This window comes from Balaenoptera musculus, chromosome 11 (genome assembly GCF_009873245.2).
Source record: "Balaenoptera musculus isolate JJ_BM4_2016_0621 chromosome 11, mBalMus1.pri.v3, whole genome shotgun sequence".
Lineage (NCBI taxonomy): Eukaryota > Metazoa > Chordata > Mammalia > Artiodactyla > Balaenopteridae > Balaenoptera > Balaenoptera musculus.
Genome location: NC_045795.1, coordinates 32,784,045 through 32,809,815, shown reverse-complemented (window position 1 = coordinate 32,809,815; position 25,771 = coordinate 32,784,045). Strand labels below are relative to the sequence as shown.

Sequence of the window (25,771 nt, the reverse complement as noted above, 5' to 3'; positions counted from 1 at the left end):
GTACTGAGGAACTAGTGGGATCTGGTTGACAGAGAGGAAGAGCAAGGATATTCTACTCAGGAACAGTGTGAAATGTGGCCCAAATGTAGTAAAAGAGCTTATTTCCATGATCATTTCAAGACACCTTCTCTGGAGGTGTTGGATCTGAAATTCCCCAATGTTGAGTCACAAAGAGCACCTGAGGCAAAGCTCTCCTCTCCTACCTTGCTTGTTCAATTCTGGAGTGTGGATGGAAGAGACAGGGAATGGGCATTCTGAAGCTGCTGAAGCTGAATTGTATTTATTGGGTCATTTTTCTCCTTCACACTTGGGTCCCTCCAGATAGAGCAATTGATGAAAAAGAAAGTAAGGAAGTTTGAAGTATTATTCACAGCCCCTCAGCTGCTGTTACCAAGTCCACACAAAGGCTTATCCAAGGAGAGAATGGTGCTCTAGGCCACCATAGTCCTAAAGTTCTTTGGGTGTTTGTGTTCTGTCTGCAATAGCAATGGGAACCATTTGCTCACATCACACTCCTTAGGTCATTTAACAGCAGCACTGGGCCATTCCTTAAGGTGCTGCCAGGTGGCAAGATGGCAGTGTCAATTTCCAACCTTGATGGCGTCCTCAAGGTTGAATTGAACAAGTGTCTCACTCGGGTGCTGGCCAAAGATGACTACTCTAGAGTTGAATTCCGATTTACACCAACCAGGACGGAAATCATTATCTTGGCCTCCAGGACGCACAATGTTCTTGGTGAGAGGGGCTGGCGGATCCAGGAATTGACCGCTGTGCTTCAGAAGAGATTTGGCTTCCCTGAGGGCAGTGTAGAGCTTTAGGAGGAAAAGGAATATACGAGAGCTCTGTGCACATCACCCAGGCGGGATCTGCAGTACACATTTCTAGGAGGGCTTGCTGTGGTGTGCTGCAGGTCATCATGGAGAGTGGGGACAAGGGCTGCTAGGTCGTAATGCCCGGGCAACTCCAAGGACAGAGGGTTAAATCCATGAAGTTGTGGATGGCCTGATGACCCACAGTGAGGACCTTGTTAGCTCCTACACAGACACCACCGGTTGCCATATGCTGTTCAGACAGGGTGTGCTGGGCATCAAAGTGAAGATCATGCTGCCTTGGGACCCAAGTGGAAAGATGGGCCCTTAAGAAGCCCCTGCCTGACCACTGGGCATGGTGGAACCCATAGATGAGACACTGCCCACTGTCACCTTCCCCATCCCTGAACAGAAGGGAGGGAAGCCATAGATGCCTGCCATGCCAGCAAGTACCCACTGCATAACACAGTCTCCTTGGCAGCTGGATTTGGAGTCTGATGTTGCTCTATACAGACCTTTAATACAATTTTTTTTAAAAAAGTAGGGTTGCATCCAGGTTTCATGGAGCCTGAATCTTATACAACCTGGGACCTTTTTTTTTTTTTTTTAATTTATTTATATTTTTGGCTGCTTTGGGTCTTCGTTGCTGTTCGCAGACTTTCTCTAGTTGCGGCAAGCGGGGGCTACTCTTCGTTGTGTTGCGCAGGCTTCTCATTGCAGTGGCTTCTCTTGTTGCAGAGCACAGGTTCTAGGTGCACGGGCTTCAGTAATTGTGGCACACAGGCTTAGTTGCTCCGCAGCATGTGGGATCTTCCCTGACCAGAATCAAACCCGTGTCCCCTGCATTGGCAGGCAGATTCTTAACCACTGTGCCACCAGGGAAGTCTGGGGCCTCTTTTTTTAAAAAAGAAAACACAATTACAAACAGAAAATCAGCTATAGAACTTTGGAAAGAACTTGTGAGGGTCCAGAAGCTTTAACTTCATTAGCAACCCAGTTGCTTAACATGAATAACAGATCTGATAAAAAGAAGGGAAATTATTCAATTAAATAACATAGGATTATTTTTCTCTGTATATTCACCTCTGCTTAACAGTAATTTTTAAAATCTGCTAAAAGAAAGGGAAACTATCCAACTAATAATAGCACGGGAGTATTTTTTTTGATGGTACCTGTGCTCCCAGGCTTTTTTTTTTCTCTCTCTCCAGTACTTTTAAAAAGTTTTATCGAGATATAATTGACATACAAAAAATGCTCATATTTGAAGTATACAGTCTAAGTTTTGAAATATGTATACCCCTGCAAAAGAATCACCATAATCAGGATAATGAATATATTCATCAGTCTCAAAAGTTTCCTCATGCACCTTTGTAATTCTTCCGTCCAGCCCCTGCTTATACCTCCGCCCCCATTTTTTCATATATTTTAATCTGCTTTTCTAGTTGTTTAAGGCAAAAGGATAAATTTGGACCCTGTTGTTTCATCTTGTCCAGAAGTAGATGCCTCCAGGCTTTTTTAACACAGAGAAAAATATAATCAATCCAAACATAAAGAGGTGAAGAGATGCTCTTTTAGGATGAGTATGGTTTTGAACAGAGGAACTAGAAGACCAGTAAGGTTTTGAACAGAGGATCTAGAAGACCAGTAAGAACTCCCCCATCTTAATTAAGGGCAAAAGGGAAGGATAACACACCTAAGAGGTGTCCAGTCCAGATGGGTCTTTCTTTGCAAACCCACAGATGCACTTTTGAGATGTAATCATCAACGCAGAAATCACGTAAAAGAAGATGACATTCTCTCCCATTCTTGACTTGTCATAAACCCACAATGAAATTAATTTTGGTTTCAATTTATGCGTCTTGGGTATGAGCCACTATTATGCTGAATGTACTTGTTTGTGCCTGAGTGAAGTTTCTATATGAATTCAATAAGTGTTCAATTCTTCAGTGTTCACTGAGCACCTATACATATACTGGGGATTTGCAGAGACCCTTGCATCCTCCCTCGCCCTCTGCTTAGTCTCTGGCAGGTTTATCATCCAAGGCTGGGCCCAAATGCTCCTTCTAGGGCCACTCAGCCTAGTCATTTTTTCCTTCCAAAGTACTTGCCAACTGTACATTTAGTTCTCAGTGAACACTTTCCTGAATAGCTTGTTTTATTGCTAAATGTTTTTCCAATGTATGTATGAATGAGATCATATACCTCTTAAAGGAAAGTCCATATCCGTACTACTTCTTAGCACCTCCGCCCACATCACAGAGCCTAACACAATTTGATATATATTTATTTTACTTTAATATCCTTATTATATAATTAACTCTTGTTCATAATGAAAATGTTCATTATGGAAATGTTAGATGATGCAGACAAGCAAAAAGATTTTAAAATTAACCATAATTCCAATATCAGAGAAAACCTGCTGTTGACATTTTGTATAGGGTGTACACCAAATAGGATGTATAGAGGAGCTAAAGTTTTAATAGAATAAATTGAAAGATACACAACCACAAGTTAGAAGGGGTAAGAGGATGCAGTGACATTTCTTGAGACGCCAGGAAGATGATGTGCTGTTTGTGGCCCAGGGCGGGCAGCATAAGTGTGCTTTAGAGACTTGGCCGAGCATGCTGTCCAGAAAATATACTTCTCCCATCAGTACTTGGAATCCTTATAGCAGGAATAAAGTCCTTCCAAAATAGTGTTAAAACAACTTCAGGAGACATGTGGTCCCCGAACCAGCAACATCAGCATCACCTGGGAACTTGTCAGAAATGCAAATTCTCAAGCCTGATCCTAGACTTAACTGAATCAGAAACTCTGGGGGGTGGGCCCAGCAGTCTGTGTTTTAACAAGCCTTCCAGGTGATCCTGATGCACAATAAAGTTTAAGAACCACCATCTAAGACTGGGAGCGTATCTTGTTCATTGTTGAGTTCTCTGTCTCAGCACCTGGTGCCTAGAAGGTCGTGAAGAATCTGCTAAATCAAGAATACAAATACCCCTTAACGATGCATCACTTTTAAAAATTATTTTTTTATGGTATTATTTCTCATCAAAATATGTAAAAGATATAATGAGTACCTAGTATATCCAGCACTATCTATAGCAAATTAAATCTTAACAGTTGGCCACATTTCCTTTAGCTATTTTTCTGGAGAACAAAAACATTGCGGATACAACTGAGAGCTTTCTGTGTGTCCTCTTCCCAATCTCATTCTTTCTCCTTCTTCAGAAATAACCAAGATCAAGAATAATTAATCATTCTTATACATGTTTTATGCATACTCATGTATCTATAAACAGTATATGTCGTTGTTTTGCAGGTTTTTAAACTATTTAAATGGTGTCACACTCTACATACCCTGCAATTAGCTTTTCTTCATTGTTTTTGAGATTTATCATTGTGCAGACACAAAGCTGTGATTCATCATTGTAATTGCTGTATAATATTCCCTTGTATGAATACACAATGATATATGAATCTGATCTTCCATTAATGGCGTTTAAATGTTTCCAGTTGATTTAGTTTTTCACTATTAAATGTAATGCTGCCACAAACATATATATCTTCCAGCACAATCAAATAGTTTTCCTCTAAGGTATAGACCTAAGAGTCGATTTCCTGTGATGTAGGATTAATAGCATTTCCAATCTTAATAGATGAAATCAAATTGCTCCCCAAAGTGGCTGTACCAATTTCCCCACTCTTTTCCAACATTTGGTATTGTTGGAGTTTTAGACTTTTGCCAACCTGATGAGTATGAAATATCAATGGTATCTCATTTTTATTATAAATTTCTCACTACCTTAATTTCTGGTGAGGCTGAGCACCTTTTTATATGCTCATAAGCCATTTGGATTTAAGAGACGTACAATTAACACATATTCACACAGAAGTATAAATCGCTAACATATCTCTACTTCTGAAAGTGATTTTTGATAGGGAGAAAGCCTGAGAGGGAAGAATAAGTGGGAAAATCCCTGTGGGGATGGGAGGAGATGGAGTGGGGAGAAGGTAGAGGTATCATTTGCCTTCCTCAAGGTCCTTTCAGGGCTGGTCCTGGCCAATTGTCGCATCAGCTGTGTTCCCTTCCCCTAAGAGCTGGAATCCCTGGGAGAGGCTGAAGGAAAGTGGAAGTTGTAGTAAAATCTTCTCTGAGGAAGGCCTTTTCTGGTCCTGAGTTTTTCAGGCTTCTTGGATTCAAGACTAGTTAATCCAGTGGTTGTCAATGAGAGAATTACATCCCTACTAGGGTATGTTGCGGAAATTTGGGGGGATTTTTTATTATCACAATGATCAGGCGTTACTGGCATTAGGAGATTGGGACCAGGGGTGCTATACCTCCTTCCATGTATGAGACAGTACTACCCAACAAACAATTTCCATGAATGCTCCACACAACTTTCAAAAGCCCATTTATGTGGGTGGAAAGCCTGTTCTAATGATCAAGACTAGCACCTAACTCTTCTCCACATAATCACAAAGTGTATTGTGGGTTTACACTGATTTTTCCAGGAATGTAAACTACTATTTAAACTGAGAGAAGATTCTAACTTTGTTTTGCTCAGCACTGACAACTTCATTACGTTTTCTATTATAGTTAGGCCTATGCATTTTATATAGTTTTATGATAAACAGCTCTTCTTTTCTCTCCCCTTTATATGTGGACATTATAATTATTTAAAAATTTTGTGTGTAGAATGATCATATTACCTATGAATTCCGTTTTGGTATAGAAAAAGGCCATTACAAAATGTTTATTGGGAACCAGTGAACTAATAGTACCTTGTTAAGGAAAGCTAGGCTAAGAGAGTAAAAAAAAAACCCTAACTTACCCCAAGATGTCACAGTTGGTAACTGAGAGACCTACAAGACCCTTGTAGGATGAATCTAAAGTGCTTCCAAAACGAGGGGAAAAAAACATTGGTCCAAATCTTTAAATGGGAAATTCTATCACAGAGGATCTTATAACTAAAAAGGAGGCATATAGTGAGGCCTGTCCTGGGGTAGACTCAAGGAAAATAATTTCAGAGGATCAACTTATAAATAGGTCTTAAAAGAACAATCTTGTGCCACCGGGGCCTCTGCAGAAGGTTGTATAGCTGCGCCCTGGCTGAGGGGGCAAATGGAGTTGAATTCCACCCTGCATTCTGCTCACCAAGATGTGTGCCCAAATGAATGGTCTACCTTTTAAAATTTTGCACAAAGGAGGTTATTCACACATGGCCCCATGTGCAACCACCACCATCTCTGCTGGTTCACACTAAAAAATTGGCTAGTTTTCATCTTCAGATCCAAACCATCATTGCTAGCAATATATTCTTCATAACAATATTCCACTGATCTAGAACAAAAGCAATTTAAAAGCCTCAGGCTGTTTGTTATAATAGAATTTTCCTCATGTGAAAAAGTAAGCATTGCTGTTGTATTATTAATGGAGTTTTATTGTTTTTTCCACCAAGTTGACAGTTTTAGGATCATGTTGGTACGATTTATTCTACTAAATGATTAGAATACTTCTGTCACATTTCTATCTTCCTTTTCTAAATTGGAAATATTTGTATTCTTGCTTCAAAGTCCAACATTTAATGAGATTTGAACTTGTTTGCTTTGTGTTGAATGGGATTAACCCCCCCGCCAGAGCCCACTCTCAAGTCTTTGTGTTGGGGAGGCCCTGGTTATGTGGGCAAATGGATGGTTATTCTCAGCAATAAAAATGAGCAAATAACATGAAAGCACCCATACCTCAAAAAGCAGAAGAGTGACCTCTGTTTGACCTTGAGGTCTGTGCAGAGAAAAGTTCCTTAACAGACATAACAAGCTTCGAGCCAGAGAGAAAGAGAAGAAGATTGCTTACTTTCTGATTACTTTGTTTAAACCAACCTCCTTTCTAGTTTATAATCCTTTAGGGGAGCATATTAAGAAGGGGTGGTTTAAGGTCTGTTTAGAGTGGAGGAGAATCATGAAATAAACAATTAATATTTAGGAAAGGGACCCAGAACCCTGTATTTGTAGGATTTTTTCTTCCCCCATTTAATGAATAATAGCCTTGGGCTGTGGTCTCGGGCATCCCATGTATTTATTTTGATTACTGTTGTCATATATTCACTGGTTACATTCTTTGCGTTATTTTGGACAATCCAAAAATTAGGAGAACTCATTAGAGTAAATAATGCAATCATTTCTGCTGGCATGAGTTGTGTATAGAATACAGGAGTGTCAATTCCAGTAACAGGGAAGCAAATTCAGTAGTCACATTTTATCCTGGCCAAGTGGTCTTGGAACTTTTGCCTTGGGTAATTTTTAAAAAATCAGTCCTATTCCTTGCCTTTCAACCAAAGACTCCCTTACATTGCAGCTTAACATTTGGTCTCTGTTGCTCCTGCCCGGAGGCTATTCTGCATTGTCCAGCTTCTAGGCTTCTGCTCAAGTCAGTGCCTCCCGCTGGGATGACCCCCCCCCCAGGCTTTTGTGCCTACTGAATCCTTCTTATCCTCAAATGGGAGTTCAAATCCCAGTTCTTCCAAGAAGCAAACTGCCTTCACACCTGTTCTTCCTCCTCCAAATTTCGGCAGCTCATTGCTTGGCCCTTCCCAATATATGTTCCCGCGTGCTGCAGCTAAGACCCGACACAGCCAAAAATAAATAAATAAATAATAAATACATCTTAAAAAAAAAAAAATCATTGCATCGCCAGCAGTGCCTGACACAGTACATGATAAATTCTGAACAGCTATTTGTTAAAACTTGAAAATATTTTCCTTCTGACTCATAACAGTTTTCATTGTCATTAATATTACAATTTCTCTCTTTAAAATCATGCCCGTTGGTCTTATGCTCCAGTTTCAAAAGTTGATATTGTTTCCACTGCATAAAAAGTATTTTATCCTTACAGATGAAGTCACTTAAGAAATAGAAGCGATAGCAGGAAAAAAAGGGAGAAGGCCATTATTAGATAACAGAGAGAAGGAGGAAAGTTTACCCTATGGCGCAGAGGAGCCCATGTAAAAGATGTCTTTCATGGGTTTAATTTCATCTGGTTAATTTTGCTCCATTTCAGGCAAAGGAGAAACAAGGCATTTATATACCTGTACAATTCTCTGTAACCCCACCTTCTTTCATTTACTTGACCTTCTGATAACGACCTACTTGAATCAGCATCTGTGATCTATGATATGGACCCCAGTCACTTAGCAGGAAGTAGTGCTATAGAAGTTTTGAACCATGCTATCCAATGTATCGGTCAGAGCCTGGTCAAGAAATCAAAGCCATTCCAGCTATTACAAGAAAGAAAAGATACTGTTTTTGAGAGTGTGGGATGATGATGACTTTTTCCCATCTTTCTACTGTCTTATGTCTTCCAAATTTTCCACAATGATCATGTACTACTTTCATAATCCGAGAAAGTAAAACAAATTATATTTTAAAGATGATGCTTATTCCAAAGACTTAAGACGATCTTCCCATACTCTTGGAAGAGAAACATATTAAGCCACTGCCAGTGATTAAAATAATCGTCAAACTCTTCCTAGGGATCTGTAAGTTGACCTTTGACAAATCATTTAACTTTCCTTTGCAGCCCTTTGGCTGTCTGCAACATTGTCACACGTGTGCCTGTTCTCTCACATAAATGTGGCTGGGATTAATAAGGTCATCATTTCTAAATGTTCTTCAAGATCCTTCCATAGAAAAGCATTTTGCAAGAACAAATGATTATTGCCCTATTATTATTTCCTTGAACATCGGTGGCTGCCAACCTTGAATAAAATTTTATTTAGAAACACTCTTCCCTATGCCTTTCTCCTGAATATAATAATTCTTAGGAGTAAATGGAGGGAGAATTCCCTTCCAAAGCTACATAGGATACGTGACAAATCATAGCTTTGTCATTTTAAGGAAAAACAAGTTTAAACCCAAGTTTATAATTTTTCTTTCCATTTACCATGCCCATGCTCTCATCAAACTTACGTACCTTGGGGGCAAAATGAAATGGGAAGCTTAAAATTTTTTTGTGCTCTTGAATTTTAAATATGTAAAAAGCCAGAACTAGAAAAGGACCTTGAAAGTGTATCTGATTTTGCACTCTCCCTTCAGATAGATGAACAGGTAAACTATCCAAAACAAGTTTCAGTCCATTCCATTCATAATCTCTAGGAATCAGGAAATACATTGCTATCCCAGATAGTCTTCTCCAGAATTTAGAAGTGAATATTATATTCATATTTGACCAGAATATCTACATCTCCAGCCCCACAACTGCCCTAGAAATCTCCCCTAGAAGAACACCAGTACATGGAATCTTTTATTAGAAGCCCAATTACACGTAGTGAAATGGCAGGCATTGTGGAAGGAGAATTTCACAGGTCCCATCTCTGTCTTGCTATAATTTTTGATTGAACATGAACAGGCACACCTGCACACAAATGGTAGAGGTTTTTTTAAAAATCAAATCAATAGCTAAGTGGACAAGGAGGTATTCATGCCTTACATAAGGAGCCTTCCTTCCACTGGCCAGGTAATGGATTCTGTCCAGGAAATTCATTTACAGAGGATAGCGACTTTCTGTAAAATAAGGGAATTTTTTTTTCCAAATATTCTTCCAAAAGGGAGAAGGATTGATGAAAAATTGGGTTGAAAGCCAATCTATTTGAAACCCATATATAAAATTTGGTCATTCATCCTCTTTATACCCAAGTAATTATACCCATAATTATGATTCAAACCCCTAGCAAACTCCTTGCTATAAATAACCACACATATCCCCCAATGTGTTTGAGAAGCTTCTCCTTAGTCCACACGTCATGGCTCACCTTTCTCCTGGACCCAGCTCTCTTCTGCTGACTGATATTGCTAACCATCTCCATCTAGGGGTTAGGGATTTCACTTTTAGTTGTAATTCTTTGCTCCAAGCCTGGGCACCAGCTCTTTCCTAACTTCTCCCAGCAACATTGAGACCGAGATGTAACATTAATAACACCTACTGGAGGGAATTCCCTGGCGGTCCAGTGGCTAGGACCATTGCGCTTCCATTGCAGGGGGCACAGGTTCGATTCCTGGTTGGTGAACTAAGATACTGCAAACCACGTGACACAACCAATAAATTAATTAATTAATTAATTTAAAAAAAAATAACACCTACTGGAGGTTGAGAATAATAGGCAGGGTGTACTACTCAAGAACAACTTATAATTACTTCCTAAGTCTAAGCAAGTCCATGGCCATTCTCCTGGCCTGCTCCAAGCAGCTCAACCTGTACCATGGAAGTGGCCAAGTCTTTCCTTTCTATGAAGAATGGTTGTTCCCACCATCAATCACCATGTAAATAGGTTCATTTTCAGTCGTAATATAAAAAATGGAAGAAGACCCTTAAATGAGAGAGAAAGAGGAAATTTCATTTTCCTTCTGGGGAACTAGAGACCAGTTTTTCCAAGACTTGGAAATGTGGAAAGACCTAGAATGCCAGCTATCTTAACACCGAACGGAGGAGAGGCCAAGTCACAAACAAGTTCAGGGTCAAGAGAAATGCAGGGAAACAGAGCTAGATATACTGGATTGGATCAATCTGAAACCTGCCCTACCTCTCTGGAAGTTCAGTGATGAGAGCCAATACATTTCCTGACAATCCAAGTCAAACTGAATTAGGGTTATTTTTGTTATTGGAAAAAAAAAGGCACTCTGCTATATTTCCATATTCCTAAATATGCTTCTACTGCCATTTCTTGGTTTATCAATGTTAGACATTATCTATTTAACCTGTCCTATGATAGATGAAAAACTCAGCTCATTTTCCAACACCTCCTCTACCTTCCCTTTTAGTTGCTCTATACCTTTATAACTATAAATAACATCCTAACACCTTTAGTTTTTGTTTCGTCAACTATCTTTTTATAGAGTTAAGATACTAGCTCCCCAACAAATCCACTCAGTAATTCTACACTTCACTTTGTATCTTCTGTCATCCATACTTGATTTTTGCATTATCAAGTTTATAACTAGGTCTCCTAAGCTTTACCAATGGGTTGGTTATGAACAACTAAAAATCAATTAAAACTCTTTGCTCTTGGCAATAAATGCATTATGATTACAGAGTCAGATACTGTTCAATAGTAGCATTGTCCATCTCCTCTCATTTTAACTCCATGGAAGTCTCTAAAAACTTGACCTGCTGTAGAGCTGAGAAATACATACACACACACACACACACACACACATATATATATATATATATATATATATATATATATATATATATATATATATATATATATATTTGGGGAGAGACAGAGACAAAGACAGAGAGACAGACACATTCAGATAGATACAGATGATGTGACTGTAAAAGAGCAAGGATATGGTCTACTTGGGAGTTATATTCTATACATAAATGAAAAAAATTTTACTATGGCATGAATATTTGGGGCATAAAATCCTTGTGAAAATTAAATACTCACATATGTAACATATATATATATACATCATTCACACACACCTGTGTAGAGTGAGAGAAAGACGGCCAAAAAAAAAACACCTCTTTACATTATTGTGACTGTGAAAATATTGTTCATTACAGAAGCAGTGATCATTAGATTTCCTTTCTTACTGCTTTTTGTTTTTCCTGGAGTTTCTATCTGCATTTATTTTATCCTATACTATTTATAATTTTTTATGAATAATGTAAGAAAATTTTCCACATCACTATTTATAGTTTTCCAGTAGTTTTTCAAAACTTTCTCTATGCATTTGCGTGCGTGTGTGTATGTGTGTATAAAGAGAGTTTTTGTAGGTTTGTTTTATGTTTTATTGCACTGTACATGTGGTTCTTTGACTTTTTTTTTTTTTTTTTGGCCTTGTGGCATGTGGGATCTTAGTTCCCCCACCAGGGATTGAACCCCGCGCCCCCTGCATTGGGAGAGTGGAGTCTTAACCACTGGACCACCAGGGAAGTCCCTTGATTCTGCTTTTTTAACTTTTAATTCTCACCTAAGAACTGGTATGGTTGTATCAGAGTTTTGTTTATTTGTTTGTTTTGTTTTTCTAAAATTGTTAGACCTCAGTTGTACAAATGGATTGACATGATTTGATTATTCATACACCTTAGTTACAGCCAATTTGGGGTTTTATTCCTTTACCCCCAACTCTTCCGCCTTCACCATAGACATCTACTCTCAGATATTTAATGTGTGTCTTTCTAATCCACCTGCCATATACTTCTTTGATAACATACAGCATTATTTTGTGAGCTTAAAAATTATTACAAAAATGGCTTCTTTCTGTATGACTCTACGACTTGCTTTTATCATGCAAATTACATTTGCTACCCATCCACATTGATAAACATGTCTGTTTATTCCTTTTAACTGCTACATAGTAATCTATCATATGATTAGACCACACTTTATCCATTCCTCCATCATTATCATTTAAGTTCTTTTTGACTATTTGCTATCACAAATAGTGATGCAATAAACATTATTGTACATGTCTCCTTGTGCACATGTACAATCCATAGATCATTTAACAAATTTTAAAAAATTTTTATTATTATAGAATAATAATGTCTTAAATTTTTATTATTATAGAATCTCTTTGTCATATGTGCATATATTCTTATAGTGTATGCTGTGTAAGTAGCATGCTTACATAAAAGGGTATGCATTTTTAGAATTTTGATATCATTAAATTATCTCTAAAAAGATTATATCAATTTAGATTCCCAACTGAAATTAGGATATCAATTTTCTGCCTATTTGCCTTCACTTGATATAACCAGTATGAAATTCTTGACTACATCATAGTTAACAAATAGTTTCTCATTGTTAAGATTTGCATGTCCCTGATTAACTGTAAAAGGGACACATCTTTTAATATCTTTATTGGGTTTTTGTTTTACTTCTTTATAGCCATTGACAATTTTTCTGCTGAATTGCTTTTTTTCTTGTTGACTGACTGTCTAACAGATTTGTGGCAGTAATTTTTTGTTACTCTATATATGACGAAAATCTTTTCTTCTAGGCTCTTGCTTATTCTTTCACTTTGGTTCTGATGTTGAAGTAATCAAATTTATCAACTTTTCCTGTAAAGCTCTTTGTGCAAGCATGAGTATGTCTTGCTTTAGAGAATTTCTCTACCCCATGGGTTACAAATATTTGTTACAAAAAAAAATATATATATATATATATATATTTGTCTGTATTTTTATCTAACACTTTCGTAGCTTTGGGTTTTTTTTTAATCCATCTGGAATTTAATTCCAAAAGTTGTATGTGGCAAGGATATATACTAAGTTCTTATATAGAGACAGATCTATTTCTATAGTCTCCATTCTGCCTCATTAACCTATTTATCTATTTCTATGCCAAAACCACACAATTTTAATTGCTTTAGTATTATAAAATATTTTGATATTTCATATGGCAAGTCCTAATATCTGTTTCTAGCAGTATGGTGGGCCAGATAGCCTTAACAGCTTCTTTCTGCAAGACAAGTAAAAATTCTGGACAAAATAGATTTGTTTTCAGTTTTAAGAATAGGTTAGCAATAAAGTTACAAAAAGTTACATAGGCCAAACGGGTGAAAGGAGAAATCCAAGTGCAATGCCAGGTGCCTTAAAGTCATCTTTTATGACCTCAAGTTTCTATTTTGACATCCTCCCAATGTCTAGAGCATGGAAGTCCTTCCAAAGTGAGGGAGATAGATAGGAGACCCATGCACAAAGCTAAAATACCAAAAGATGAGCTAGAAAAATCCAGCATACAGAAAAGTACAGTAAGAAAATTTACCTGCTTCAATCTTGATGGTGGATGGGAGGGAAAATAAAAATATCCTCTGAAAATATAGAACCACAGTTAGGCTTCACGTAGGTGCATGGCTTAAATTCACATGGCCCGGGACTTCCCTGGTGGTGCAGTGGATAAGAATCCTCCTGCCAATGCAGGGGACACGGGTTCGATCCCTGGTCTGGGAAGATCCCACATGTCCCAGAGCAACTAAGCCCGTGCGCCACAACTACTGAGCCTGCGCTCTAGAGCCCACGTGCCACAACTACTGAAGCCCGTGCACCTAGAGCCCGTGTTCTGCAACAAGAGAAGCCACCACGAGGAGAAGCCCACACACTGCAACGAAGAGTAGCCCCCGCTCACCACAACTAGAGAAACCCCGTGCGCAGCAACGAAGACCCAACACAGCCAAAAATAAATGAAATTAAATTAAAAAAAAATAAAAATTCACAAGGCGCATGTTTTCTGAGAAATCTCGATCTGATTGTTTATTTCTTAATGGTTTCAGAACAAATATAACATTGATATCAAAACCTGGCAAAGATTGCACAAAGAAAGAAAATTACAGGCCAGTCTCACTTATAAATATCAACATAAAAACATTAAATAATATATTAGCAAGCAGAATCAAGGGGTACATTTAAAATAATAAAGTGTTGTTTATTCCATGAATGAAAAGATGGTTTAATATCAGTGATATTTCTATATTAATATATCTGAGGAGAAAAATTATCTCAACTGATGCTAATAAGGATTTGGAAAAAAATAAAAACCCATTCTTGATTTTAAAAAACACCCCATGAAATATAAATGGATGATTTATTTAACATGATTTATTAAGCCAGAAACGAGAAACAATCTTAATGGAGAACAACGGAAGAACTCATGCTAAGGTAAGAAACAAGCTGAAGATGCTCCCTATCACCACTGCTATTTAACATTGTCCTGAAGATATTAAGAAATACAATTAGACAAGAGAAAGTGTAAGAATTGTAAGAGATTGTAAAGCTGTCACTATTTTCACAAGATATGATTTTATATTTAAGAGAACCAACTGAAAATCTACTACTAATAATAAGAGAATGCAGTAAATTGCAGGTTATAAAATTAATATACAGCAATGAATAGTTTTCTCATATAAAACAATACTAGTTTTTAAAATACAATGGAAAAGAAAAGCACATCTGCAACAGCAAATACAACAACAAATAGATAAAACACAAGAATAAACTTAACAAGAAATATACATCTTTATGAGGAAAATTTCAAAACGCTGCTGTAGGACACAAAACTAGAACAGAACAGGGCTTCCCTGGTGGCGCAGTGGTTGAGAATCTGCCTGCTAATGCAGGACACACGGGTTCGATCCCTGGTCTGGGAAGATCCGACATGCCGCGGAGCAACTAGGCCCGTGAGCCACAACTACTGAGCCTGCGCGTCTGGAGCCTGTGCTCCGCAACAAGAGAGGCCGCGATAGTGAGAGGCCCGCGCACCGCGATGAAGAGTGGCCCCCGCTTGCCACAACCGGAGAAAGCCCTCGCACAGAAACGAAGACCCAACACAGCCAAAAATAAATAAAAATAAATAAATAAATAAAAGATTACTTTAAAAAAAAGTAGAACAGAACAATGGAAATATATGCCTTATTCTTTGGTAGAAAAATTCAACATGACAAAAAGTCTGTTCTCTCTGAGTCAATTTATAAATTTAACCTGATCTTAATAAAATTACCAACGGATTTTTTCCCCAAGAAATAGATAAGTTTTTTCTAAATTCATTCCAAAAAATAAATAAGCAAGAGTAACCAAAAAAACTTGAAAAATGAAGAACAATGTGGTGGAGCTATCCCAAATGGATATTAAAACATGCTAACAGGTCCCAATAATTGTGCATGACTAAACAGGCTAAAGGAGGAGAATTTAAGTTGCAGAAATAGAGCCAAATACATACAAAAATTTAGTATATGAAAAGATGGTAACTCAAATCAGAATGGCAAGAAAAAGTTTCAAATAAATGTTGAGACAACCGAGTAGCCACCTGGAAAAAATAAAGTTGAATCTATTCCTCTCATCATGTACCAGGAAAAAGGCAACTATCTTTAAAATCTTGATATTGAAAAATGAAACTATAAAACTATCAGAAGAAAACATGAGTAACTTCTTTACAAGCTAACTATGACTCAAAATGCAGAAGACACACACAAAAAATAGTAATTTTTACTACATAGAACTTTTTAAAGTACATGGAAAACTATGCCAAAGCAATGTTGAAAGACAAATGATAAATTGGGAAAGATATATTTGCAACCTGCATCTTAGACAAAGTGCTAATTATCCAAATATATGAAGAATTACAATAAATCAATACAAAAAAAGACCAATAATGATCAGTCTTTTCAAAGAAAAATGAGCAAAGTACGTGAACTGAAAGTTCATAGAAAAAGAGATACAAATGGCCCCTACACATGTAAAAAGAAAGTAAACTTTCTTCAAGTCATAATATGAAAAAAGCAAATTGAAACTAAACTGAGATAACTATTAAATTAGGAAAAACCCAAAAGTTAAGCAGCAGTTTCTGTTAGCAAGGCTGTGGGGAATCAGGTAATCTCAACCATTGCCAGTGGGAGTGAAAAGTGACACAACCATAATAGGAAGCAATTGGCAATATTTCCTAAATTTGCAATACATTTACCCTTTGACCTGACATTTCCACTTCTGGAGATTTTATATGTTTCCCTCCACACTGACAAAATGATGCATGTACAGGATAATTCATCATTGCTTCATTGTCTACAATAGAAAAAGATCAGAGACAACCAAATGCCCATCAATAAAGAACTGGTTAAATAAACTATGCTCTGTTCACACACCAGAACACAATACTACTAAGGTCATAACGCTTCTTTTGCAACACCATTAAGTTAAAGTTCGGCAGTCCACTGTCACATGGGTTAGACATATATTTAAATTTCCTCACACATTCTGATTTTGGAAATCTGACATCTTCTCTAAATAGTTGCACATATATCTCAACTTTCACTTTCTCCAGTAACGATACATCAATCGCCTTCACACATACTAAGGGTAGTCCCTCCTTGCCCCCTCGAAGAAGTTTAATGACTGTCTCATATATACAATAGAGCTCATACCCCAGGAATTCTGAATTCATGTGCTATGAAAATTAAATGAGAAAGCACATGTGAAAGCATTCCTTGGCACTTAGCAGGCTCACAACAAGTAGATGTTGTGAGTTGGACATGTCTCTACATATGGATGGCATCTAAGGTTGATTTTTTTTAAAAATGCAAATTAAATTACCAAATGCATTTGTTTTCAAAGGCATATATATATATATTCACATATATATAATTATCTATATATATATAGATATATCATTATCTACATATCTATATATATAATTGGCCTGCCAGACTGTGAGTCTGTGTTTCCATTTCTCAGGTGAGACAGTGTAAGCTCTAGGAAGCCAGCAGTGACTTACACTCTATACTCTGAGTCCTACCCTACCAGAGGGCTTTACGCTCCATGTGGCTTCTTTCTATACCCATGATGATGTTCATAGCTGGCCTTGGCGTATGGGAGTGAACCTCCAGGGCCCTTGGGGAAAATGAAGTTGTTCCCCCTCCCTCCTCCCATGTTACATATCACAGTTAGGCTCACTCAACTCCGTTCCAACTCCCTTGTAATATGCTTCACTAAGTACTTCAGATAAAAAAAGATAGATTATGTATTTCCTAGACTCCTTGACAGCGAGAGTTCTGAGTCCATCAAGGAAACACACCTGGGGATTTGGAAGGCAGAAATAAGGTACAGGCCACGCTTCTGCTGTTTTCTGTTATTTCTGTTGGCACACATGAAAACAGAGATGGTTTGGGTTCTTCTGTGACAGCAGTGGCAGGAGTCCCAGTGTCTGTTTCTTAGCTCTGCGGGTGTCAGGAACAATGTGGTCCTAGCACTTCCTGATCCCCCAACTTACTAGTATTAGACAGAAGTAACAGCTCCCTTTGTGGGCCACTTCTACATCTTGTTTCTAGGGGGTCATTCTTGGAAGCTCAACCTAGGGCTCTTTCTGATAACCTTCAAACAATTTTGTAAGCACATAATTCCCTTATGAAAGGGTTGTTGAAATTAGCCAGAGTGGTTTTCTGCTATTTGCAAATGGACCCTAATTGATAGACCCTATAAATGCCACTTCCTCTCACATACCCCCACCTTCCCTCAAGGCTGTGGGTGAAAAGGTATTCATTTGTTCGAGCATTTTAATCCATAAGCTTACCAAACATGGGGATATATAAACCCATTGTAAGGATATTCTCAACCATTATAGGTCAGAACAATAAATGCAGAAAATTTCTCCTGGTAAAATATATTGAATGTGTGGAGAGAAAAGAATGAGAAAGAAAGAGAGAAAGAGAGGAAGGAAGGAAGGAAGGAAGGAAGGAAGGGGGAAAGAAAGAAAGAAAGGGAAAGAGGGAAAGGGAGAAAGGGAGGACGGACGGAACAAATTACTGGAAGTGCTTGTATTGTCGATGGAAGGGAGGAAGAAAGGGGAAAGGAAACGCCTAGCAATCCCCACAGTAGCCGAACCCTTAAGAAGACCGAATTCCTGCCCTCTTTATTTGTTCTTTTTTCTTCCCTCGATTGCACAACTCCCGGTATCTAACGCAGCTTTGGTAGTTGACCACTGAGCAGAGGAGAACTAGATGCTGAACCAGAAGATAAATCTTGCCACCCTCACATTTTTACCCCACAGCTTCCCCTGATGATGATGAGTTTGGTTTTAGGGCAGAGTTGACCATCAGGAAAACCAAATAACTGAGAAAGTGGCTGGAGAAGTCACCCATCCCAACCGGACTCCTTGCCTGGGTCTGCATTCATGATGCAAATTTTCCAAAATGCTCTGGTTAGCAAATAAAAAGCTGGTTGTGGGATATAAAGAAAAATCTCTGATACTACGTTTGTACCCATCCCAAGTACTCTTTCAGGAGGAGATTTTTTTTATTTAAAAGTAAAATGTAGTTATTTTTATTTAAGGTAGTTCCCCATCTTGAACACATTTACATTTTTCTTCCCTCATTTACAGCCTATTTCCTGAAAAATGTTGAGAAGATTTAAGAGTCTAATATTTTCCAAGGTCATCTCATGATTCATCAGTTTACTGTTTGTTAAAATATCAGCCTCAAGAAACTGGCTTAAATGGGAATGTTCATCTGGATTTTCTCTTCTGATTTACTTCATGGATGACATGAGAATTAATTAAAAGATTAAAAAGTCAACATTGCGTTGAGTCTCTTGAATAACAAAGAGGCCCTGTAAGAACCAAGTGAGGCTACAACAGGCACCCCTCATCCTATAATATAGAATCATATATTAATAGAATTTGTAACCAGGAGGGGCCTTAGACCTGTCACCTTATTTCACAGAGGAAGAAGCCAGGCCCTAGAAAAAGGAAATGACTAACTCAGGATCACACGCTCAGCCAGTGGCATAGCTAGGACTAGAGTTCAGGTCTCCTGAGAGTCACCCTCCAGTGCTCTGCTCTTGCTTATTTTCAAGTGTATCCTTTTTGATCACTCTTCCCTTTCCTGTTCTGCAGCTGTTTCTACTTTAGTAGGAGTCAGACACCTTTCTGATTGTCCCTACTTAGGAGAAGTCAAAGGTCATTTAAATAGCTGAGAATTTCCTTCTCATCTAGAGCTCCATAGAAGTCAGGACCCCCATCCCCATGGTGCGGAGGAGGAAGATAAAGTTCAGAGATGAAGTTGACTTGCCCGAGGCCACACAGCTAAGGCTCAGACTCAGGCCTCCTAACACCCAAGCCAACGTCCTTCCCAGCACATTATAATAGATGGTCTGGTACCTTCCATGTGCTTTTGTTTTAAGAAGCAGATAGTAAGCAGAATTTGGTCTAATTAAAGGCCATCCAAGGGGGATTAATGAAGTCCAAAAAGGACCTTATTAAAAGGAGTTGTCCTCTACAAGGCAAGCCAATGGCAGTTATCCTTCCAAAATGAACATTAGAAAGAAGTTCTTGAGTAATTTTCCAATCATTTAACTTCAAGATTTCTATCTATAGAGTACATGTGGGTCTGCATGTCCTTTTAAGATGGCCTGAATCAAGGATGACTTAGCAGAAAGCTGCTAAAGGTCAATGATCATGAGCTATTACCTTTCTTCATGTATAATTGTTACCTAATGAAAGTAATATAAGCACATTACAGATCTTTGGAAAATTTAGGAAAGAAAAATATATACCCAGAATTCTACCATCCACCATGTTATTGTTATTATTTTGCATATTTCCTTTCTGTCTTTTTCCTAGAAGTGTTTTACATAGTTTTAAGTGGTCTTGCTCTCGTTTCCATAGCATACTTACAAACTTGAACCCTGCTTTCCCCTCTGGCATTAGATCATAAATATTTTTCTTGTAATACATTGTCTTCATGAGCATCATGTTTAATGTCTGCAAAACATTCTACCTCATGAGAATCCCATAAAGTGTCTTTGACCTTTTGCAAGGTCCATGAACATTATTCCAGGGAATTCCGGGGAATGTGGAATATTATTCCACATTCAAAGTTGGCAATAGCATTTGTTTGAATTTCAAAAAGTAAAAGTAGCTCAATTAGTTATTTAAAACATTTCCCCTTTAAAGACCAGCATGAGAGAACCTCTGGGTATGTGCTAAGTGAGCTGCACAGACAGGATTAGAGGAGGTCATGAACCGTCCCCTCAGTCCTTACCCTGCTCAACACAACACCATGGGCACTAATACCTAAGAAACCTATTGGACAGTTATAGTCTTTATTCCTTATTGCATTATTTAGTCTACACTCATAATGATTATAGACTATCAACAGAAAAAATAAGGAATACTGTTATTAAAATATAGAAAGTGAATGAGAAGCATTAAAATTATAATTCTATACTGATACATACTGTAACATGGATGAACCTTGAAAACATCATACTAGATGAAAGAGACCAGGCACAAAAGGCCACATATTGTATGATTTCATTTATATGAGATATCCAGAATAGGTAATTCCATAGAGACAGAAAGAAGATTAGTGGTTGCCAGGGGCTGGGAGATGGGGCAATGGGGAATGACTGCTTAATAGTTATGGGGTTTCCTTTTGGGTTGATGAAAATGTTCTGGAACTAGATAGTAGTGATGGTTGCACAACATTGTGAATGTGCTAAATGTCATTAACGGTAAATTTTATATTGTGTGTATTTTACCACAATAAAAAAATTATAATTCTGAAATTTTTCCTTGAGATAGTCTTTACCAGATATGTAAGTTGTTTTTATTTTATAACTCTAATAACATGAGTTCAAACTTCAAAATATGTCTTATACTTTAAAATCTGTTTTAAAAGTGGGGAGAAGCAATCCATTTACTGGGAATAACAGTCATCCACACCCAAATTCCGTTCCCAAATGTATTTGTAGAGAAGTATTTGCAAATGACATTCTGAAATCTCTCTCAACTCTTCATTTGGAAACAAATATGAAAATTATAAAAATAAAACCATTGATATTTTAAGTTAAATGCAAGAATTCTAAACATTAGGCAATGAAAACAATTTTTGTTTTTTTTAATCCATATTAAATATAGCATGTAGTTTCTTTCAATCTATATTAAATATAGATTTTGTCCCTAAACTAAGCATAATAAATGATTCCATTTAAAATGTATATCACAAATTATGTTTTTTCTCTTGTAAGTATTTTAAAGTGTTTTGTCACATGTTAATAGGAAGTTAAATTTTGTCTTAATAACATGGATATTAACAAAGGTTGCAGTGAATTAATCTTTATCATACAATTTTAATACTATTTTGTTAAAAATAAAATATTTTACGAAAAATGTAAAATATGTATCAATGAGTTAGTATTTACAAGCGCAATATTTTAAATATTTTTCAGTGCTTAAAACAATGCCTGGCACTTATTAAGCATCATATATGTTTGTTAAATAAAGACAATGCAAAAATTATGGAATGATTTTTTAAATACTATGAATTTTATGAGACTGTATATGAGTTGACAAGGGAGACTTGCGAAGTAAAAAAAAAAAAGCTATATATCTATATATATACATATGCAGGGAAAGGCAGATTTATGTAATGATTCCCTCATTGTTGGCTATTTGGGTTACTGCCAATGTCTTGTCTTTTTTCAAAAAAATTGAAACGTAATTGACATACAATATTACATTAATTTCAGGTGTACAGCGTGGTGATTCAATATTTTATACATTATGAAAAGATCACCACGATAAGTCTAGTAACATCTGTCACCATACATAGTTATTACAATATTAGTGACTATATCCCCTATGCTGTTCTTATTTTTTTTATAGCTGGAAGTTTGCACCTCTCAGTCTCCTTCCCCTATTTCTCCTGTCCCCCAACACCCTCCTCTGTCTTGCTTTTATAAGGATTACTATGATGAACAGTTTTCAAGCATAAAGATGGTTCTGTAGTTTGTTGTTTTCTTCAGGTATATTCACAGAATTAGGGTTATTGGTCCAAATGTTAGGATAACATATATTACTTTCGATATGTGTCATTATTGCTAATCTTATCTGTGTGGAACTTAGCATAAGGAAAAATATAATGCCCCAATTCGTACAGACTCTTGTATCAACCTTATCTTTTTTTGATCTTCATAATGACTCTATAGAGTAGAGGAGGTATTATCATTCCTATTTTCTAGATGAGTAAACTGAGACTTGAAGAGTTGAATCATTATGACTTGATATCTAGCTAGGAGGGGACAGTGATTTCGACTGCAGAGACACCAAGCAGGAAAGACTGTCTTGTGTGATAAATTTCTTTCTCTTGGTAAGGGAGCCCACTTATTGTCAAATTGGATTTAGGTCCCACCCTAATCCAGCATGGCTTCATCTTATCTTGACTACATCTGCAAAGACCCTATTTCCAAATAAGGTCTGGGCAAACATGAATTTTGGGGGACACTACTCAACCCAGTACACTTGGGTGGGAGGACACTGATAATCTGCCCCTCACCACTTCCCATTTTGTGCTGTGCAGTAGTTAGCAGAGGTATGTGCTCCTAAACAGTGAAGGGAGATACTTGGTTCCAATAGGCAAGGCAGCATCTTGGGAGGCTCCCCATACTCAAAAGGCCAGATAATGGGTCCATCCCCATCTTCCTCCCCAGTAGCTGCTGGAAGCGAGTTTCAATAAACAGCTCCCATAGCCAGGGTAATAAAGACTCTCAAAGGAAGAGATGTGTACAGAGACAAGAATTACTAATATATCATAAAAGAGAAGCCAAAATGCAACACAGGACAAATATTTAAGGAACAATTGTTTTGTTTTGTTTTGTTTTATTTTTGGCTGCATTGGGTCTTTGTTGCTGTGCACAAGTTTCTCTAATTGTGGCGAGTGGGGGCAACTCTTCGTTGCAGTGCGCAGGCTTCTCATTGCAGTGGCTTCTCTTGCTGCAGAGCACGGGCTCTAGGTGCACGGGCTTCAGTAGTTGTGTCTCGCGGGCTCTAGAGCGCAGGCTCAGTAGTTGTGGCGCACAGGCTTAGTTGCTCCGCCGCATGTAGGATCTTCCTGGGTCAGGGCTCGAACCCGTGTCCCCTGCATTGGCAGGCAAATTCTCAACCACTGCACCACCAGGGAAGCCCAATCTAAGGAACAGTTAATGGAACTCACAGAAGGTGAGTTTAAGGGAAATATAATTAAAATCTTCACAGAGATAAGAGAGATAACTGAATCCATGAGACAAAAAGGAAGTTATGAAAAGAACCAAATAGAGGACTTCCCTGGTGGCGCAGTGGTTAAGAATCCGCCTGCCAATGCAGGGGACACGGGTTCAAGACCTAGCCTGGGAAGATCCCACATGCCACGGAGCAACTAAGCCCACTTGCCACAGCTACTGAAGCCCGTGCGCCTGGAGCCTGTGCTCCATAGCAAGAGAAGCCACCACAAGGAGAAGCCTGCAACGCCCACAACAAAGAGTAGCCCCCCGCTCACCACAACTAGAGAAAGCCCACGCACAGCAACAAAGACCCAACGCAGCCAAAAAATAAAGTTAATTAATTATTTTTTTAAAGTTTTAAAAAAAGAAGATAACTGTTTTAAAAAAAAAAAGGAAAAAAAAGACCAAGTAGAGAATCTTGGAAAAGAAAAGTATTCAGAAGAAGGGGAAATAGCAGAATGAGCTGGAAACAATAGCTGAGTGATTCTCCCAGAATGTGGTACAAGAGAGACATAACGTAATATGAAGAAATATTTATAAACATGTAGAATAGAGCCAGAGTCTCCCAACCTATTTATACATTTTTCCAGAAAAAATAAAAGACATAAATGATAAAGGGGAAGAATAATTCAAAATATAATAAAAGAAAATTTTCCAGAGCTGAATAAAGACACGAATCTTCAGATTGGGAACAGAGTAAGATGAATGAGAGATAACTACACATAAATAAATAGAGAGATAGATAAGTAAATAAATAAATCTTTTAAAAAAGAAGAAAGGAAGGACTACATCTAGATATACAGAGTGAAATTTTAGAACAATGGCAATAAAGAGAATTCTTAAAATCACCAAAAGATTTTTAAAAACATTTCTACAAATCAGAATTCTCACTGGAAACATGCTGGATACAAGACAGAAGAAATATATCTTCAAAATTTTGAGAGAAAAATGGTTACAAACCTAGAATTCTATACTCAGCTATTATTCAAATGTGAATGTAAAATAAATACATTTATAGATATTCAAGGATGCAGAACATTTGCCATCCACAAAGAATTAATAGAGAATGTACTTACCTAGAAAAAAAGGAAAAATAGTAATCCTAGAGAGACACATGAGCAGTACCTTATTAAAGAAATCAGTGAAACTTATTGTAAAATCCATATAAGTTAGGGTAACCACTCGAAGAAATAGCAGATACAAGTTCCAGATTTAAGAATGATAAAATAGGACAAAGAAAAGTCAATCAATCTTACAAAAGACAAAAGGAAACAACAGAAATCCAGGCTAAGTAGAAAAGGCAAAATATGATGGGAGTTCAGATGTATCAATATCACTTTGAATGTGATTGGGCTCAGTTCATGGATGAAAAGAGAATCTTATATTGGATTTTTAAAAATCTAGCTATTGCCAAGAGACACATCTAACACTTGTCTAGGGAATTCCCTGGCGGTCCAGTGGTTAGGACTCCCGTGCTTTCACTGCCAAAGGCCCAGGTTGGATCCCTGGTTGGGGAACTAAGATCCCACAAGCCACGTGGGAAAAAAAATGATAAAAATCATCTAAGAAGGTTGAAAATAAAGTGATGGAAAAAGATATTCAAATAAAAATTAATAAAAAGAAACTATGTGTGATTATATTTAAAGTAAATAAAATAAAATTCAAGGAAGAGCGACTTCCCTGGTAGCACAGTGGTTAAGAATCTGCCTGCCAATGCAGGGGACATGGTTTCGATCCCTAGTCCGGGAAGATCCCACATGCCGCGGAGCAACTAAGCCTGTGAGCCACAACTACTGAGTTTGTGCTCTAGAGCCTGCGAGCCACAACTACTGAAGCCCGCGCGCCTAGAGCCCACACTCCGCAACAAGAGAAGCCACGGCAATGAGAAGCCTGCACACCACAATGAAGAGTAGCCCCCACTCTCCGCAACTAGAGAAAGCCTGCACACAGCAATGAAGATCCAACGCAGCCAAAAATAAATAAAATAAATAAATTTAAAAAAAATTCAAGGAAGAGCTGGAAAATGGACCCAGTAGTAGTTAGCACCCCTGATACCTAAATAGTGGCCTCTAAACATCATTTACCACTAAAAGGAATTAGGGCTCACTTGAGAAAAGGCTGATTCCAGGTCTGGGGCAGGAAAGGTACAAGATGAGTCTGGAACAAATTGTCATATCAGAGATAAGAAAGCCAAAGGCCACAGAGAGTATCAAAACCACTTAGGAGTCCTCATATAGCTCAATAACAAAAAAGCAAACAACCCAGTTGAAAAATGGGCAGAAGACCTAAATAGACTTTTCTCCGAGAAGACATACAGAATGGTCAACAGGCACATGAAAGATGCTCAAAATCACTAATTTAGAGAAATGCAAATCAAAACTACAGTGAGGTACCACCTCATCCCAGTCAGAATGGCCATCATTAAAGAGTC

At 37.7% G+C, this 25,771-nt stretch overlaps 1 pseudogene; it reads left to right on the top strand.

Moving 5' to 3' along the window:
- The first annotated feature begins 572 nt into the window (after nucleotides 1-572).
- On the top strand, nucleotides 573-1,140 carry LOC118904227 (annotated as a pseudogene).
- Nucleotides 1,141-25,771: the final 24,631 nt, after the last annotated feature.